Here is a 20788-nt window from a genome sequence, read left to right as displayed (position 1 = left end):
TAAACCAGTCTCCAGTAGACAAGTGTCATGTTTTCCCTCATATGTGAAATCTATAAAATACTAAAAATTAAATAATTTATTTATTTATTAATTAAATTTTAAAAATAAAAGTGCAGCATGAAAGTAGAAGAGAGCCTATTAGGAAAGGGGAAGGGGACAAAGAGGAGGAGGGAGGGGGAAGAGAGGACAGTAGGCAGTGTGGGTACAATCAAAGTATATTATATGTATGCATGGAGATATCACAATGTCACATTAATTTTTACCATTAATATGATTTAATAATACAATTTTTAAATAAATAAATAATTATAAGCAAGTACAGCAAGATTTCAAGAAACAAGATTAATATATCAAATTCAATTGATTTTCGATTTGCCAAGTACAAATGGAATGTGAACTAGAAAACATAATGTACTATTTATATTAGCTCAAAAGAAATGAAATTCTTAGGTATACATCAAATAAAACATGCATGAGGTATGAGGAAAACTAAAACTCTGATGAAAGAAGTTAAAGAACTAAACAGATGAAGAGATATTCCATGTTTATAGATCCTAAGACAATATTGTCTATGTCATTTCATAGAGACTGGTTTCAAGTTTATGGAATAGAGCAGGTCACTTTCATTGTATACTTAAAACATGTTTATTTAGTCACAGATTGATAGTTATTTGAGTTGTTTTGAATTTATGTATATTGTCAATAAAACTTCTATGAATGTTTGTGAAAAATCTTTTTGTGTATACACATATATTTTAATTTATCTTGTGCAAATACCTAGGTATACAGTAATTGGGTCATAAGGTAAAATTTGATCAGTTACTGCCAAAGAGTTCTTCAAATTGGTTGTTTCATTTCACAAACCTCTCCCCAGAAATATATGAGAATTTCATTTATTCTATATCCCTACCAAGACTTGCTATTTTCAGACTATTTAATTCTGACAATTTTAGTTGACATACAGTGATATCTTACTATGTGCTATGGTCTGAATGTGTCCTCCAAAACCCATGTGTTGGAAACTTAATCCCTAGTGCCTCAGTGTTGAAAAGCGAGGACTTTTGGAAGTTGTTTAGGTCATGAAGTGTCCACCCTCATAAATAAAATAATGCCACTATAAAAAGAACTTACAAGAGTGGATTTGTTCTCTCTGCTCGTCTGCCATATTAGGCACAGCATTCACACCCTTTTGTTTTTCCACATTCTGCCATGTGAAGATGCAGCAAGAAAGACATAACCAGATGCCAGAACCTTGTTTGTGTGCTTTCCAGCTTTCAGAAATGTGAGTAATACATTTCTTTCGTTAAAAATTATCAAGTCTCAGGTCTTCTATGATAGCAGCTCAAAATGAATTGAGATAATATGAATTCTGGTATTCCATTTTATTTCCTCTCTTGGTTTATTATCTATGCCTTTCTCTTTTATTTTTTAGTGCTTGTTACAAGGTTCAAAGTGTCCATTCTAATTAAATTCACATTCTAACACATTATGCCATTTTATGTATAATCCAAGAAACTTAAAACTGTGTACTTCCATCTTTCCTCTCCCATTCTTCTGTAGTATTATTGCCTTTTATTTTATTTCTACATATGCCATAAACAACACAAATATTATTTTTCCCATTGTTCTATTTTTATTTTCAAATTTATTTTACTTGATTTTTATATATTTTATTGAAAATGATAATTTTATATTAATTGTGTATATTTATGGGATACAATGTGAGGTTTTTGATCTATGTGTACATTGTGGAAATATTAATTCAAGTTAATTATCCATTACCTCACCAATTTATCATTTTATAGTAAATACTCCATAAATTCATACTTTTAGAAATTTCAAAATGTTATACAATATTATTAATTGTGGTTACCATGCAGTACAATAGATATCCAAAACTTATTCCTCCAATGTACCTGAATTTTTTTTTGTTTTATGAAAGAAAAATTTAATTGCTGTGCAACAACATCTATATGAAGTACAAACTATTTCAATAACATTGTTAGAGAATATGTTCTAGAAAGTGGAGGTAACTGGATGTAAAATTCTGGCCACAATTTAATAGAACAGTCCCAGATGGTTAGGCTGAGGCCAACACCTAATGAGGATGAAAACCTTGTCTTTGGGGAATTTTGGAAGATACCTGCAGAAGTATTACATTGTGCATAAACTAAATTGAATTGTGTTCATAGGTGTTATAAAGTTTCATACCGTAAAAGTTTTTTTCTACGTGCATTTCAATTTCACAATAAGAGTGGCATAGAATACCTAAAGAAAGCATTCATGCAAGATATCTAACTCCCTTATATAATTCATACACATCAAAATGATTCACTATCATTACTTCTAGGGCTTTCTGCAACTATAAGGTGGTGGTTATGGAAAGCATGGTCCCCAGTATCAACACCTAGAAATCAGCCACCATCTTCTATGTGTGTTCTTTTTTTTGCGTTTTTTCATTTTCTTTAATCAATTCTGCTGTTGTTGCTGCTGCTTGGCAAAACTGGTAAAAACAAAATTGTAATCATTGAACATAGCATGCTGGCAATCAAGATGTTTAAAACCTTCTGGGGTGAAGAAAGCACTGTGCAAGATTTAGAACTCTGATTAACAAACAAGTTGGTCACAAATTTTCCTGGTTTGAAGACTTCCACAACTTTCCTGATCAGGTCATCATAAGAGGTCTGCCTTAAGTTTGTTTCAAAGCTAACATAAGAAAATTCTGGTTCTGGAGTGATGTGAATAGTCCAATAAGTGCCATCTGATTTTATTCCATTCATTGAATACCCACAAGGATTGGACAGTGTGGCATCAATGACAGGACCTGGTATCAGGTCACAAATTCCACTCTCACAAATGACATCCTTTACAGTAACACCATCTTTCATATAGAACTGGTCCATAACTGCTGGGTCAAGCTCACTCATCAAAATTCACAGGGTTCAATCTGACTGACTTATTATCTGACTCTCTGGGAAATCCAGAGTATACAAGTACCAACAGTCAGAATTCATACGTCCCATGTGCTGCTCCATTTGAGGAAATTGCATTAAGAAATTCTATTTCTTCCTGGAAATTCTGGTGTGGGTATTCTTGATGAGAAGGCTTCATGAAATTCTATCCAGGATAAAAGAAGCTTTGAATTGAGTCAAACCCACTCTAATCCCTATCAAGCTTCAACAGGGGAACCAGCACTTTCAGCAAGAAGGTGGTACCACATTTCTTAAAAGTGAAGCATTGCTTGGAGACAAACATGCTACTCTTACTGAGTACATAAACTTCCTGCTTGTCAGTTTTTGTCACACTTATGATTGGACATTGCATATCCTTCAAAAATACATCCCATTCAGACCTTGGGATAGTGTGAAGATCTCCAGACCCTTGTTTTGTGTCAGGTTGCTGCCAGGAGAAATGGAATCTCCAGCATCTTCTTGGTTCTTCAAAAAATGTGCAGCTTCCATCACTGTGAGACTGCAAACAACCACCAACCACAGAAAATCAACTAAATTTTTAAATTTCCTCTCCCGTCACTACTGCCATTAGTGTAGATTGTTCCAGCTGCTACTAAAGTTCAGATTCCTCTTTTTTTGCTATAATTTTGTATTTAAAAATGTTTAAAAGGATTAACAAAAATTTTCTTGGCTTTGTATGAGTGTGTGTAAGCAAAATTTGAACATGAGTCTGTTAGAACAGAAGCAGAAACAGTTCAGTCTCTGTAGTCCACTTCTTTCCCATTACCAAGAGTAAAGCGAGTACTAGCTAATGTCACCGGCCATACTGTGTAAACCTAACTGAAATTTTTTCCCTTTAATAAACATCTTCCCTTGCCATTTCCTATGTCTACAAATGATTATGGAAATATTTCAATATTGCTTTTAGACTTAATAAATTTTAGTGAGTAAGTGAATGTATAAATGTGGAATCCACAAAAAATGAGGATCAATAGTATAATAAACCAGAAAAGTAGGATTGTAACATAGTGGCAAAAACCAAGGTTCATATTCAGTGAGCACAGCTGCTACCAATTCTTCTCTCGTGGCCATTAAGGAAACACTTAATACCAGTACTGTGAAGGTAAGGTCCAGGGCATGTGGGGTCAGTATTCTCTCCTGCTTGTTGTGTCTGGCTTTTCTTAGTCCGTATAGATAATTCAGTGTGACACAATATATGTTCTGAAAGAAAAATGAGTAAGATGCTGTGAAACACAGAGGGAGTGATTAACTTTATCTGGGGAGAGGTAAAGAAAGTAAAAGTAAATAATTTTTTAACTGACTTAAAGAATGTGCATAATTTTCTAAATGGATAATGTACACATGGATATTTCAGAGGAAATAGAAGATTCAGTGGCAAAAATTACTTATAAGACATGATTTTCTTTTATTGTGGTAAGAACACTTAACATGAGAGCTACTCTCTACAATTTTGAGGGACTCTGTATGGTACTTGGAATATAGTTGTGAGAGATTATTTGGAAATATTGACTAGGGCCATATAGTAGAAGGGGGTATATATCATTTGCAATGGAGAATTAATGTCAGTCACCCATTCATTGAGCTCAGAATTTCACTAAGTACATAATTACACATACTTAGATTCTGACCATTTCTTTTTATCTATGGAATATTTCAGAAAAAGTTGGAAGACATCAGAAAATGGGAGGTATTAGGCTGCAGTCCCCACCACAGAAAAACTAGCAACTATCCTCGGAAAAGAACAGCTTGGTGTAAAACATTCAAAGTGAAAATAAGCCTGAATTACCTGTGTGGTCCCTAGGACTGAATGGAAATCCATATTGAAAGAGTAGGAAAACTGATCTTCTTTGACCACATTTCATACCCTTCTCCACCAAGATAGCAGAGTGCCACACAGAAAGGCCATGGTTTTAAGGCCATGGTTTCTACCATGTGGAAAGAAAACCTAGGGAAATAGACATCTAGCTTCCCTAGCTTTCTCAGACAATTTCCAAGAAGCCCACCTTACTCTGACTTCATAGGGAATGGTAAAAATATGGGGGAAACTACCTGGGATCTATCAAGGAGCCATCAAAACCAGTGTGCAGATTTTGGTGATAGATCAGTGGTCAGCAGCAGTTTTATCAGAGCTAACAGCTAATAAAATCTTCCCACAGAGCTGAACTAGTCAATCCCAGAAAAGGTAAGAAGTATTACCTAATCTCTAGACATCCAGCCTCAAGGCCTTGTCTTATACCCTATCTAGTGACCTCACCCAGAGAGGGAGAAGACCCCACAAAATTTTTTCAGTATAAACTCAGTGAATGGTTCTGCCTGGGAGTTACTATGCCTGCGAGTTCAATCAGTTCTCATTGCAGCCTCAAAACACACCCACAAAAGGCAGACAGTAACTGCAGTAAATTTCAACAAAAAGCAGGTACTAATTGATCCTTGCCTGCGAGATTATTCAGTGTTTCCCATGACATTAAAGTTCATGTCTAGACCCTTCCAAGGGAGGGAGGCAAATCTCAACCATGCATTTCTACTGATCATAACAGTTGATCATTCAACCCTGATCTGTCTAACCTCATAACCTCTCCTGAACCCTAACTACTAAACTCAAATAACAGTACCTTCTGGCAAGAGTACAAACTATTGCTCAGGTAGTCCTCAGGGAATTGCAGTGCTCATCCAGCTCCTTCTCTTGGTCACAGGGCTCAGGTAGTCCTCAGGGAATTGCAGTGCTCATCCAGCTCCTTCTCTTGGTCACAGGGCTCAGCCAGTGGTCTTACCAGATAGCAGAGACTAACACAGTGCTCCACCGAAATTCATAGCAAAGAAGCAGCCCAGTCATCTAAGGAGACTGATAGTAAGCTCTACCTATCCAGTTCATTACCATACCACTGGTCCATCCAGAATCATGCTACACTAAATAGTATCTACCAAATTATACCTGTGAAAGCTACATAAAGTGGTTGTCTCCAGAAATGTGTGAAGACCAACACAAGGACACAGAAAGTCATGATGCTTCCAAAAGAAACTAGCAACACTTTCTTTTGACTTCTTCAAAAGAAGGTCCATGTGATGACATATAAATAATCCAGAATAATCCTCTTAATGAAGTGCAATGAACTATAAGAATATAAAGATGCAGCCGGGTACAGTGGCACATGCCTGTAATCCCAACAACTCAGGAGGCTGAGGCAGGAGGATCACAAGTTTAAAGCCAGGCTTAGCAAAAGAGAGGCACTAAGCAACTCAGTGAGACCATGTCGCTGAATAAACTACAAAATAGGGCTGGGGATGTGGCCCAGTGGTTAAGTGCCCCTGAGTTCAATACCTGGTACCAAAAAAAGAGAGTGAGAGAGAATATACAGAGACAAAATTAACAAAATTTGGAAAACAATACAATAACAAAATGAGAAGATTGACAAAGAAGTGGGAGAAAAATCTTAAAGCCAAAAAGAAGTCCCCCAAATGAAGAATATAATGACTGAATCGATAAATGCAATGGAAAGTTTCAGCATCAAGTTAAACAAGCTAAAAAAGAATCAGTGAGCTCAAAGACAGGATTTTTGAAATTATCCAATAAGAAGGTCAAAAGGAATTAAAACAAAGTTTAAAAACAAAAAAAATTAAAAGAATGTAAAAAATAAAAAAATAAAAATAAATGAAGAAACCCTGCAGAAATTATGGGTCACCACCCAGAGACCTATCTTATACAAAATAGGAATTAAAGAAGGTGGGTGACAGAAAGCATATTCAAAGTCATAATAACTAAAAACTTCCCTAATTTGGGGAAAGAAGTCAGCATCCAGTTATTGGAATCACGGAGGTCTTAGGTCAAATTTTGTTCACAAACACACATAAGAGAAAAATTTGATATCAGCATGAGATAAGAAACACATAATACACAATGACTATCAGCACATTTCTCAGAAGAAACCATATAGGCCAGGGGAGAATGAGATGATATATTCGAAACACTGGGAAAAAAAACTGCCAACAAGGAATAGTTTATCAGCAAATCTGTGTTTCCAAAATAAGGAAGATATTTTAAAAATTCCCAGACAAACAAAATCTAAGGGAGTTTATTAGATCTGCCTTATAGAGAATACTAAAGGGAGTTCTTTAAACAGAACCAAAATGCCATTTACTGATAACATAAAACTTATGAAAAAATGAAACTCATTTGTGTAATATAAACCCAAGCTCCGAATATCCAGAATTATAATGTTGGCACATAAAGCAATTTTATTCCAAAAATGAGGGTTAGAAGACAAAAGTATTCATAAGTATAGCTAAAATAAATTTTCAAGAAACATACAATGATGCAAATTCTGACATCCAAAACATCAGTGTGCTGGGCATGGTGGTGCACCCCTATAATCCCAGCAGCTCAGGAGACTGAGGCAGGAGGATCATGAATTCAAACCCAGCCTCAGCAACAGCAAGGCACTAAGCCACTCAGCGAGATCCTTTCTAAATAAAATATGAAAATGGGTTGGGAATGTGGCTCAGTGGTTGAGTGCCCCTGAATTCAATTCCTGGTACCAAAAAAAAAATGTATGAAGGGATAAAAGTATAGAGTTGAATGTAATCAAAGTTAGATTATCAGTTTGAAATAGACTGTTACCAGTATAAATTTTTCTGTGTATGCCTCATGGTAATGGAAAAAAAAGTATAAGAGATTCACAAAACAAAACTATAATAGGTGCAAATGATAGCACATGTTTATAATACCAGCAACTCCATTAGCTGAAGGAGATTGCAAGTTCAAGGCCCTGTCTCAAAATTAAATAGACATAGGGATAACTCTCTAATGTGTATTACTTCTTTTAAAAAAAGAGTTTTAAAATTAAAACAAAAAGAAAGGAAAGTAAGAACTAGGGATGCAAAAAAGTGATAGAGCACTTGCCTAGCATGTACAACACCATGGGTGTGATCCCCAGCACTGAAAAAAGAAAGAAAAAGAGAGATTACAACACAATAATAGAATATTGCGCTACCCTACTTCCAATAATGGAAGTAAATAGAAAATTAATATGGAAACATTGAACTTGAACCACAGTTTAAAGCAGGTCTAACATATATACAGAACATTGCATCTAACAAAATACATATTCTTACCATGTGCACATAGAACATTCTCCATGATAGATCTCATGTTAGGCCACAAAACAAGTGCTGTAGTTTGGATATAGTTTAAGGATGTCCTCAAAGGCTTCATGTGTTCAAATTCAATTCCCTATATAAGGCATGGGTTTTAGAGGTGGGGTCTTAGGAAGGTGATTAGAATGAGACAAGGCCACCAGAGTGGAGCCTCCATGATTGAATACTAGTAGCTTTATAAGAAGAGAAAGAAAACAGAAAACACACACCCATGTCCTCCCTGCAACTTGCTATGTGATGTCCTGCACTGCCCTAGGACTGTGCCAACAAAAAGTTCATCATCACATGTGGCCCTTCAATCTTGGATCTTCAGAACCATGAGCCAAAATAAATCCCTTTTTGGTAAAATTTACGCATTTTGTGGCATTGTGTTATTGGCAACAGAACATGGAACCAATGAAGAAAATTGATATCAAGGGGTGGGACTGTTGCTAATTAGGAATACCAGAAAATGTGGAAACAGCTTAGGAACTTGAGGATAGGCAGAAGTTGGAATCGTTTAGAGGGACAGGCTTGGAAAGTCCTACAATGCTATAAGCAGAGCATTACAGGTGATTCTAGTGGGGGCTCAGAAAACAAGGAGACTACAAGAACTAGTCTCAGATGGAAATGAGGGTCCTGTTGAAAATTGGAGAAAAGGCCATCCTTGTCATGAGGTAGCAAAAACCTTGGCTGAGTTGTGCCCATAGACCTTTATGGAAGGCTAAATGATAAACTGGTGTAAGGAATTTCTAAACAAAATATAAGGGGCTGTATGGCACGTCTGGCTGCTTTATGTGCAATTAGAAAGCAAAGGGAAACAACAAAAACATTTGGAAAATTTGCAACCTGGCCAAAGAAGGAGTGAAGAAAAAGCATGCCAAGGTATAGCTAAACTATCTCTTGCTAAAAGGATTAGTGCAGATAATAGGGAGCCAGTGCTTTGCACTAGGATCATTTTAAAAAGGCTTTGAGGGTATCACAGATATCTTTAAGGCCCTTCTTCCCAGCACAAACCTACAGACGTTCCAGGGGCAGAATTGTTTCAGGAAAGGGATCCATAGGCTCAAAGCCCAGTCCCACCTTGGTGTTCTACTTTATATTTTCTGGCAAAGTGCTCTGTGACTGCAGCCATTCAGGCAGGCCCGGGTGCAGCTCATGTGAGTGACAGACCTTGGTTTCAATGTGATGCTGGTTTTACAGTTGCACACAAGGCACAAGTTTCAGGGCCATGGCAGCCTTATAAAATGAAGAAATTCTGTCATTTGCAACAACATGAATAGAGTTGAAGAACATTATGCCATGTGAAAGAAGCCAAACCAAACACTGAACAAAAAATATAACATGTTCTCACTTATATGGAAAATCCCAAATAATTGAAATCATAGAAGCAGAAAATAGAATGGCAATTACTAGAGGCTCAGAGTGGTGGGAATGGGGAGATGAAAGCCAACAGGTTGAATAAATTTGGGGAGCATTTTTGAGATCTATTGTGCAATGTAGTGAATATCCCTTAGTAGATTTCAAATGTTCTCACAAATACACTAGATATTTGAGGTAACAGATTTGTTAATTTGCTTGATTCAATCATTCTTCATTATATCAAAATTCAAAACACCACCTTGTGCCCCATTAAACATATACAAGTTGAATACTCATTATACATTATCATAGATATCCTGAGGATAGGACCCAAATCTAAATATAAATTTCATTTATGCCAAGTGTGTACCTTACACATAGCCTGAAGGTAATTTTATATAATACATTTAGTGTACCTGCATTTTTACTGTGAGCTGTCACAAGAGGTCAGGTGTGGAAATTTCCACATATTCTCTTATTGTTGGTACTGGAAAGGTTTCAGATTTAGGGTGTCATTGTTAAGGCTTAAAAAGTTTTAGGGGTGGGGGTTAGCTCAGTGGTAGAGGTCTTGCCTACCATGTGCAAGGCTCTGGGTTCAATACCCAGCACAGCAAAAATAAATAAATAAAAGTTTCAGATTTAGGATTAGGGATGATCAACCTGTACAACTATAGAGTGTCAATATATAATACAAATTTTGAAAAAAAAAAACATTAACTATTATGGAATTGGTAAAATGCACAATTCTCCAGAGGGAAATTTTTTTCTAAGTTGGAGGAACAGATGAAAATATTTTAAAATGTTTATCAGAAATAATTTCTATAATTTAGAAACATGTATTAAATTACATGTGTGTACATAGAAATGTCCTAATATTCCACCACAAACTCACATTCTTCCTTTTCAGACTCCTCAATACTCACAAGGAGAAAATTGGCATTCAAAAATGTTTTTGGCAACTGGCTAATGACAGTAGTCTTTCTACTGCTACTGGAAAAAAATTCAAAAACACCAAATTAAAATAAAATTATACAAGCAATCAACTTCTGACAACAATCAGAACACTCAGTTTATACCTATCTCATCACACTGACTGACTGAAGGTGAACAGTGGGCTGACAAGAAAGACCCCCAATATCATGACTTTGGCAAAAGTCATCACCCCCTTCTGAGTGATTTTGTTAATTTTCACAAAACTAATGTTTTTAAAAGACATTTAAAGCTTCTGTTACTAGTTGGCAAGATATTTGTTTCAATTGAATTTGTCCGTTCTAAGTATAAAATATTACGATAACTTACATTGCACTAGTAAATGTACTAAGATGTACCCCGTCAAATTATTACAACTTAACAGCTTTGATTATATGGTTTTTACAAAGACCACTCCTAAATTTTTAACAAGTTCCTGTTACTCTTTTCTCAGTCTGTCCTATCCTTTTTAAAAAATCTTTGGAGAAACACCATTTTAAGTTAAGGGAAACAAAACTAAATGACCCAATGCACAAATTTTCTTTCTGCATATCTTCCCCAGCAATTCCAAATTGAAACCATATTTGTGATAGGATTTGTAGGTCAGTGGTACAGCACTTGCTTAGCATACAGAAGACACTGGATGCCATCCCCAGCACAGCTAAATAAATAAGTAAATAGATCCAATATTTGTGACATAAAAAAATTTAAAAACCCTTCTCTCACAAACTTTATCAACATTTGTCCAAACATTTGTCCAGATATGTAGTTTTCTTATGTGAAATTCTGTGATTGAAAATAGTTCATATTCGTCTGTGTTAGATTTCTCTCACTGTGATGAAATATCTGAGATAATCAACTTTAAATAAAGAGACATGTGTTTTAGTTCACAGGCTCAGTCCATGGCCCCATCACATTGAGAGCATGTGGTGGAACAAAAGTGCTCACCTACTGGAATCCAAAAAAAAGGAAAAGATCAGAGTCCCAATATCCCCTTCAAGGACATGCCCTCAAAGACCTAATGTCCTTCCATTAGGCCCATGTCTTAAAAGTTCATCCACCTCCCAACAGCACCATCAGCTAAGGACCAAGCCATCAACACATGAGCTTCTGGGAATGTTTAAGATACAAACCATGTTAGGCATGGTGTCAAAGGCATTTAATCCAAGTGTTTAGTCAGCTTTTTTGCTGCTATGACCAAAAGACCTAACAAAAACAATTTTAGAGGAGGAAAAGTTTATTTGGGGCTTAGGGTTTCAAAGGTTTCAGTCCATATGTGGCCAACTCCAATCCTCAGAGCCTGAGATATAGCAGAACATAATGGCAGAAGAGTATGATGAAGGAAAGTGGCACAGGACATTGCCCCAGGAAGCAGAGACCAGGAGATTCCCCTCACCACTGTCAAAAATATGTACACCAAAGGTACATTCCCAAATGACCTACCTTTTCTAATCATGCCCTACCTGCCTACAGTTACCACCCAGTTAATCCCTACCAGTGAACTAATGCAGTGATTAGGTTAAAACTTTCATAACCCAATCATTTTACCTCTAAACTTTCTCGCATTGTCTTACACATGAGTTTTGGGGAACACCTAAATCTTAACCATAACAGCAAATGACTGGGGAGGCTGAGGCAGGAGGATTACATGTTAGAGGCCAGCCTTGGAAAGTCAGCAAGATTCCATCTCAAAATAAAAGTAGATCTGGATATGTAGCTCAGTGATAAAGCATCCATAGATTAAAAACCAGTGTCAAAAGAAAAAATAATGAGTTTCACTTGAAAGTTTGAATTAAAGTTTGTAAAGAGTTTTGTCTGCACCCCCACCCCTGGTTTAATATCAGTTTAGCTTTTAAATAAAAATACATGTTTTCCTTCCTCTGTAAAGATTATATTATTCTGTAGTATCAGCAAGGCATTCAATTTGGAATTTTTTCCATGCTCTCTTATTCACCCCCACTGGCTATCAGTTGTATCCATTTAGGCTTAATTGGTTAGGACTGGGGAACAACAGCTAGTTTGAAAATGAAGCAAGCCTAGACATAGATCCCACAGGTTACCTTAGTTTAAATAAGAACCAAGTTCTAATGCCATGATTTTAAAAGGTTTTCAATCACCTAATCAGTTAAAAAAAATCTTAGCATGTGCCCTAATATACATTTGTCTTTATTTATATTTGTAAATAATAATATTCATTTATAAATATACACTAATATTTTATATTTACAAATATGTGTATGTGTATATGTAAGTTATACATGTGTTGTATTATACAAAATATTATGTACATTATAAAACATAAAATAAAAGTGGTCAAAGGATGATAAGATTATAAATATACCAAGTTTTATTATAAACCTTCCAGTATCCTAGTGGATTACCTTTTAAACCCTACTTTGTAAACTCATTTTCTAACCAACAATTAACCAACGTAAGAATTATTCTCTCCTGGTGAATATGGTGTTTCTTTTCTTTGTACTAAAATAATTTCTGGCTAGAGCAAAATAAAAGAAAGAAATGGGAGGATCAGATAACATACAAATATAGGGAAGATCAGTAGAATAGGAGATCCAGAGGGAGAGAAGAGGAATGGGAAAGGGGAGGAAATGCAAATGAATTTTTAAAAATCATACCATGTGCATATGTAAATATACCACAAGGAATTTAACCTTTGGGTATAAGTAGAAAGAACCAATCAAAAATAAATAAATCAGCCAGGCACAGTGGCACTCACCTATAATCCCAGGGGCTTGGGAGACTGAGGCAGGAGGATCTCCAGATCAAAAGCCAGCCTCAGCAACTTAGTGAGGCACTTAGCAACTCAGGCAGCCCCTGTCTATAAATAAAAATAAAAAATGGCTGGGGATGTGGCTAAGTGATTAAGCACCCCTGGGTTCAATCCCCAGTGCCAAAAATAAAAAATAAGAGTAAATAAATAAATGAGCAAAAGGAAGATCAGTAGAACAAAGGAAGGAGAATAGGAAGAGGGAAGAGTGGAGGGAGAAGAGGTGGAAAACATGAACTGAAATCAAATTTCGTGCATGTACAAATTTGTTGAGATGAACCCAACTACTATGTACAACTATAATGCTCTAATTTTAAAAAAGAAAAGAAGAATGGATAAAATAGTTTTGTCCCCCAGCAATAGGGCCAACCTTGTGACCTGATTAATAATCTGATAAAATTAAAATGTTCTTTTAATTTTTCCTGTCTTGTCTGCTCTTTATCACTGCAACAAGAATATGTAGAAGTAAGCATGATATACTGCTGCAAATTTACTTGTGTGTCATCGGTTTTAATCTAAAATAGTAACCACTTTCTTAGCACAGCAATTGAAAGAGAATTCATAGGTTGATACTTCCTTTTTGATATTTACATGTATAAAAAGATTGTGGAAGATTATATGATAAATGTGTAATATAATGTATTTATTGGAAAGTTTATTAGTTATTTTCCTAAAGCAAATGTAGGGAAATTATTAGAGTGATTAAGTTTAGAGGTTTTTTTTTTTTTCATACAGGATCCCATGTTGTCCTGAAATAGAATGCTAGCTAATAAAAAGTTGTTCAAAAGCAATTCAAACCTCTTTAAATTTTTAAAATCACATTTACACCTGGATTTACATATGAGGCAAGTTCTCTGATTATTTCAAATACCATTTTGGTCTTAAATGTATCCATTTTCTAAAATAATAAACCTTATTAGGAAATATGTTCTTCATAGCCATTCACATAAGCTTTTATGGTTGTGCATGCTGGTTAGATTTAAAACAAAAACCCAAATACTGTATGGTTAAACTGAAAGGCTTTGTAAGCAATTCTCAGGCAACTGAAAATTGAGATGATATTTTATGTTTGATGAGCTGGGACTATAGTCATTTGAACATGATTTGAGTTAAAGTTGTTTTCTGTTCTTTTTCAGCGGATTTTGTGCCAGTGAAAATTAAATCCAATGACACATTCTGTAGAGTTAGGAGATTACTCAGTTTTTCTAGCCTGTATTCCACTGAGTAAATTAAGTTCAAGGTGATTTACAGGGCTAGGAATATACAGTGTTAGAACCCATGCTTAGCCCATGGAGGCCCAGGTTTGAAGCTCAGCATTAAAAAAAAGATAATTTATAAACTGTTGCTGACCTTCAGAAGTTACTTTGTTTCATTCTACAGTCTCTAAATTGTTTGCCTCTCCTTTTCATATGGGTCTGGAAATAATCTAGTTATTAGGACTTGGGACAAGTAAATTGGTCATAACAAATGAAAAAAATTGGATTTATATTCTTGCTAATCCCCATGCATACACTAAGTTTAAAACCCTGGATCAAATATTCCATGAAACTGGTCAGAACTTACTTTAAAATTGGTGCAAAACGATGCAGTTTTGGGCTGGGACTATAGCTCAGTGATAGAGTGCTTCCCTAGCACATGTAAGGCTCTGGGTTCAATCCTTAGCACCACATAAAAACAAATAAAATAGAGGCATGCTGTTCATCTATAACTGTAAGAAAATTATTTTTTAAAAGATGCACTTTTCCTGCACCCAAGAGGTTGAAAGTTGGAAGGGGGGAATTGTCCAGAAAGATCTGAAAACCACTGTCCCTTGCCTGAAATAAGGAAAGATAGGACTAATGATAAAAGAAAAATATATATAAATTGGAGTTCATAAAAATTAACAACTTCTAGCAACTGGGGATATAGATCATAGGTAGAGTGCTTACCTCAAATATGTGAGGCCCTGGGTTCAGTCACTAGCCATGGAAGAAAAAAAAGTAAGAACTTTTGCTCTTCAAAAGACACTGTCAAGAGAATGAAAGACAAGCCACAAAAAAGGAGGGAAATGATTTAAAGGCACGTATCTGATAAGGAATTTCTACTTGGATTATAAAAGTGATCAAAACTCAGAGGAAGTGGCATCCAATAGGCACAGATTTCTTTTAGGGTTGAAAAAATCCTTTTGTAATTAAAGATAATGTTTTTAAAACTACGAATATTCTATGATATATAGAACTTTATATTTAAATGGGTGATTTGATAATATTGATTCTGCCTATCAAAAAACATTTTTACAATGGCCTTATTGCCGAAAACAATCAATATATTCAGTGCAATCCCCATCAAAATACCAATGACATTCCTCACAGAGCTAGGAAAAGCAGTCCTAAAACTGAAGGAAGAATAAAAGACCCAGAATAGCCAAAGAAAATCTGAGCACAGCTGGAGGCATCACAATACACAACTTCAAGTTATACTAAAGAGCTTTAGTAATAAGACAGCATGGTATTGGCATAAATACTGACTTGAGGACCAGTGGATTAGAATAGAAGACAAAAAGACAAATCCATACAGATACAGTTATTGCATCCTTGACAATGATGCCAGAAAAAGACATTGGAAAAAAACCAGTCTTTTTAACAAATGGTACTAGAAAAACTGAATATCCACGTATGGATGAATGAAAATAAATTGCTATCACCCTGCACAAAGTCAACTCAAAGTAAATTAAAGACCTAGGAATTAGATAGAAGAAACGAGGGTCAACACCCCAATTTGTAGGTGCTGGCAGCAACTTCCTTTGTGGGAACCTTTGGAGGAAACTCAAATTACACCCAATCCATAGCATATGGTTAATCATCACTAATTCTGCTTCTTATTACCCCTCCACAAAGAAGTAGCCTAGTTAGCCAAGTTTCAAGGTACCACTGCTTAATTTAAGGACAATGGTTTCACTGGTGATACATGTAACGAGAGATAATGACCACCTATTTCCTTCATTTTTGTAACACATTTTCTGATATATGAGTAATGGCTCCTCTAGGATACATATCCACATTTGCACTATTATGTGGCTCACTTTATCTGCTGCCTCAAAACATTGCTTCCTATTCTGCTTACACATAAATATAAGAGTAAACTCACAGAAATAACTGCTATTCAATGATTCATACAAAACCTTATAAGCTAATTTACAGATATTGATCAAGCATCTACTGTATGTGAGGTTTAACAAATGTTACATAGGGATAAATAAGACTCATTCTGTCCTCAAGAAGCTTAGTATAACAGAATGAAAGGTACTAGAACCTATTTCTTAGGGACTTTCTAGAGGTAAATTGTGATTGTTTACTTGGCTGTATACAATGTAGTCTTACACCAAATTACTAAAACAGTAGAATGTGAAGGGGCCCTCTCCAGAGCAGATGAAGTAGACAAGTTCAAGTTCAACCCTTTCATCGTGATAGCTATGAGAACTAGAAACTAACAACATGTTTTTCTTTCTGTTATGGCCAGCTCAGATACCAGTGCCTAATGGTAACTGATTTTCCCAGATTAATGACGCCAGATGGGGCAGTAATCTAAGATATATATATATCTTAGATTATATATATATATATTCATATTCTAATGTTTTAGTAATACATATATACATTAATGCATATAGGTATATAGATATATACGATATCAACTCCAAAACAGCACTTATTCTTGATCATGTTTCACATCGATAGTGTCATAGGTACAGTTACATAAAGCTACATGATTTTTTTTAAATTCACTTATATCTAAATGAACTGTAGAATGTATTCACTAGTTGTTTCAGGCTAAATGCTATTGTCAATTTATTCTGTCTTGAGGGAGGGACATTTATTTATTTATGATTTTATTTTTCCAGTTGTAGATAGAGCATGAGAAACAGGAAGTGACTTAGTGAATAAAAATAAGTCTATCTATCTATCTATCTACCTACATTTACATGCATGCACAACTCAATATGTATTAAATCAGTGAATGTCAAGACTGCAATGACAAAACTGCTTGTCACTGGTGCTTATAATTCAAGATTTTATTCTGAGTTGGTATAGGCTCCAGCAGCCCCTTCTTTTCTCATTCTGCAAAGATTTCACAGAACATGCAGATGCATGCCTGATGTAAAATCCTCCCTAGTGGTCTGAGACTGATGTCCACCCTTCTGCTCTGTTCCCAGCTGAGGAGCCCCTGTATTCTATGATGACAGAGGCTGGTCCAGGCTGTTGCCATGGAAACCATAACAGTCATGGGGGAGATGAGAGAATGGAGAAGGAGCAGAATGTGCCTGTAAGAGAAATAAAATGTCTGTTCCTCTTCAGTTGCATTATGTGCAGATTCTAAATCCCAGTGTGGCATATAGTAAGGCCTTCAATACATGTTGGAAAACCAAATGAATGCATCTTCAGAAATCACCCCGAAGGGCTTATTCCATCATGATAAATAGACTGTTCCAGTATCAATGACTCAAATATCCTATTCACACAGTAACCAAGTTTTCCCAAAGATTATTAATTACAAATATTCTCTCTCATTATCCTTCTAAACCATCAGAATGTACCATAAAAATTCAAGTTTTTCAACATACAAATTACATTTCCTGAACTGCATATGCCATCAAGTGGTAACAGAATATCAATTATTAGATCTTAGAAACTGATTTAGAGTTTGGAAAATATAGTCACTATATAGTACTAAAAGTAGAATTCAAGGAATGGAGAAATTCCCAAAGCTAGGGAGTAGGAGGAATGATAAGAATGTTCATAACCTTTGGTAGGCCACACTTTGCTCTGGGACCATGGTTTAATGCTCTGAGTACCAGATGGTAAGCATGGTTTGGAACACTTAAAATTATAAAACATCAATTGGTGGTTTTGTAGAAATGATTTAGTACCATATTTCACCAAATAATTGCCACAGATTCTATGCCAAAATTTTTGCAAAAAAAAAGTGGGTTATAGACATGAAAGTTTTTAAAAAATTTTGATGTTATTACTTAAAAATCATTTATCACTAAACTGGTGCAAGATCAGAATGCACAGACTACTTATGAATATACATTAATGTGGTGGTGATGATTATGTGGTAAACTACAGTATTTTATTTTTTTAAAAACAATATTTTATTCATTTATCTTGAAGAGGTGGAAAACCATGTGTAAAAAGTTCAAGGCTTTTTTTATTCAAGTGTTTGTATGTCTGTGTGTTAATATCAACTGTGTAAACTGTACATGTGAATTTTTAGTTAATTGGGCCATGAGTGAACCTATGGATAGAAAATTTTTCTTAGGGTAGAAATCTGATACTTTTCAAGTGGTTAAAAATTAAAAGTTTATTCTAAATCTTATCTTTTAAGATTTATGATCTTATTTTGTTTTGCATGAAAAGTTAATAAGAGGAAATGGTCATAAATAATTTGCAAATTCAGCATAGGGTCTACATAAAAACATTCTGCTACTTAATGAATTCTACATAAAGTAATTCTTATAAATTAACTTTTTCTTTTTAAATTTGCTTTATTGATGGTCTATACAAATATAATTTATAATTATAAATATAATTTTTCTATTATTATTTTGAATGTCTTATCCATGGTTACAAGATAAGTTTCCTTAAATCTGGGATATTCTTCATATTATTGTGTATTCAAGATTGAAAGAGTGCTGCAACTCTTGCCTTCTGCTCATATGACTCTATTGGAATCTCCTTTTCTCAAGGATATGGGCTCTTTTTGATATCTGTGCCTCAGCAAGAGTGGATACAAGCCATGTTGGAGTGGATAAACCACACAAGTAAGAGCTATAGATGTGGATCATAGGACTCCAAAGAAGAATTGAGCTTGCTGAGGATCTATGCCATAATTTGGAAATGTCTGAGATTTTAAGAGGTGAGTCCTTTGGTGGTTGGTGGTCATGTCTTTGTGTGTTTGTGTTGGAAAGGGTGGACTACAGTGAGAAGATGATCTGTGCAATATGAAAACCTTTCAAGAAATGTAAGCTTTTGGAATTCCAGACAGGTTGAGCTATAAAATAGTAGTGAAAATCTGAAGAAACCACTAATAAGACTATCTTCTTAGGTTAAAAACATGTGGGCTTTTGAAATCATCATGAAATCATCAGAGGAGGGGGGGTGCTTGCAAAAGAACTATCATTATTGAGTTTATTGATCAAATACCAAAAAAATTATGTGTTATTTCATTTAATACTCACAGTAATCTTGTGATGTAGGAATTATCACCATTTTACACATTGAAAACAATCTTGAATGTCTTTATGACATTTGCAAATAAAGGGATGGATCTGGAGACTATCAGGCTTAGTGAAAGAATCCAGTCCAAAAAAGTCAAAGATTGAATGTTTTCTCTGATATGTGGAACCTAACCCACAATAAGGGGATGAGGGGAAGAATAGAAGTTTAGTAGAGTAGACAATGGGGAATAGTGGGAAGTGGGTGGGGATAGGAAAAGGAAAGACAGTGGAATGAACCTGACATAATTTTCCTGTATACTTATATGAATACACTACAGTGAATCCCACCATCATGTACATCCACAAGAATGTGGTCCTAACTAGAATAAGATATATTCCATGCTTGTATTATTATATCAAAATGGATTCTACTGTCATGTATAACTAAAAAGAATCAATAAATAATATCCACTAAATGCAAAAAAAGAAAGCAATCTTGAACATGTTATTTGAATTTCATAAACCATGTAGCTATTAAGTTGATTGGGCTTTAGATCCAAGTCTATCTGGCTTCTTACACTGTGCTTGAAAATAATAACTGAGAGAAAATTATGACCATATATTTTATAACTTTTTTGAAGAATTATGCTTTTAATTCTTTTTAGTTTTTCAGAGAAAGTTTATTCCCCATGGTATGTTCAGAAAATGTATCAGCAACCGCAGTATCTACAACTTGGAAAAACCAGTACTAGTAAATAAAAACCTCCTCAAATAAAAAAAGTATCTGTCCAGCTGGACTTCAGTGGTACAGCACTTTTCTAGCACTTTTCCAAGGTTATACGTAAGACCCTGGGTTCAATTTCTAGCATGGCAAAAATCAATTAATAAAAGGGCCATGTATGGTGGTACATGTCTGTAATGCCAACTACTTGGGCAGTTGAGGCAGGATGATCAAGAGTTGGAGGCCAGCAGTGGGCGCAAAATACATACATACATACATACATATATACATCTATGGTTCTAACTTTTTTTCCTTTTTTCTTCCTTATTTTTCTATATATTACATAAATGGAAATGAAAATTTTCCAGGGAAGGAATTTTGTAACTTTAATTTGTAAGTATAGAAATGAGCCTTCAATTTTAAGATGTTTACTTAGCTAAAAGCAGCAATGAAAAATTTATTCTTACTGACTCTTGACTAATGTTACATGCTTTCTGATACTTGATCAGTCTAAGGAATCAAAGTCGCTTTTGTTTTGTTTTGTTTTAAATTTAGACATGTTTAGGTAATTTTGTTACTCAACTGGGAACTTCTGGGAAACTGAGGCAGTGTGATGACCTCCCTTCAAATCCCAAATCTTACGATCAAGT

At 35.1% G+C, this 20788-nt stretch overlaps 1 protein-coding gene and 1 pseudogene across 9 annotated transcripts in view; one reads left to right on the top strand and one right to left on the bottom strand.

Annotated features, from left to right (window-relative positions):
- The window catches only part of ZC3H12B (zinc finger CCCH-type containing 12B), a 359165-nt gene that overhangs the window by 260721 nt on the left and 77656 nt on the right, over positions 1-20788 (top strand). For 7 of the 8 annotated variants that reach the window (XM_079124097.1, XM_079124096.1, XM_079124094.1 and 4 more), the window contains 2 exons: positions 1218-1282; positions 18947-19116. The gene's annotated coding sequence lies outside the window, so the exon portion shown is untranslated. The remainder of the gene's footprint in view (positions 1-1217; positions 1283-18946; positions 19117-20788) is intronic. The other variant, XM_079124095.1, reaches the window with a different exon arrangement.
- Positions 2426-3461, bottom strand: LOC306650596 (S-adenosylmethionine decarboxylase proenzyme-like; annotated as a pseudogene). Its single transcript has one exon. The product of its transcript is annotated as an S-adenosylmethionine decarboxylase proenzyme-like (transcript).

Source organism: Sciurus vulgaris (assembly GCF_902686455.1).
Source record: "Sciurus vulgaris genome assembly, chromosome: X".
Classification (NCBI taxonomy): domain Eukaryota; kingdom Metazoa; phylum Chordata; class Mammalia; order Rodentia; family Sciuridae; genus Sciurus; species Sciurus vulgaris.
Note: the sequence above shows the minus strand (reverse complement) of the source record. Positions and strands in the feature narration are given on the sequence as shown.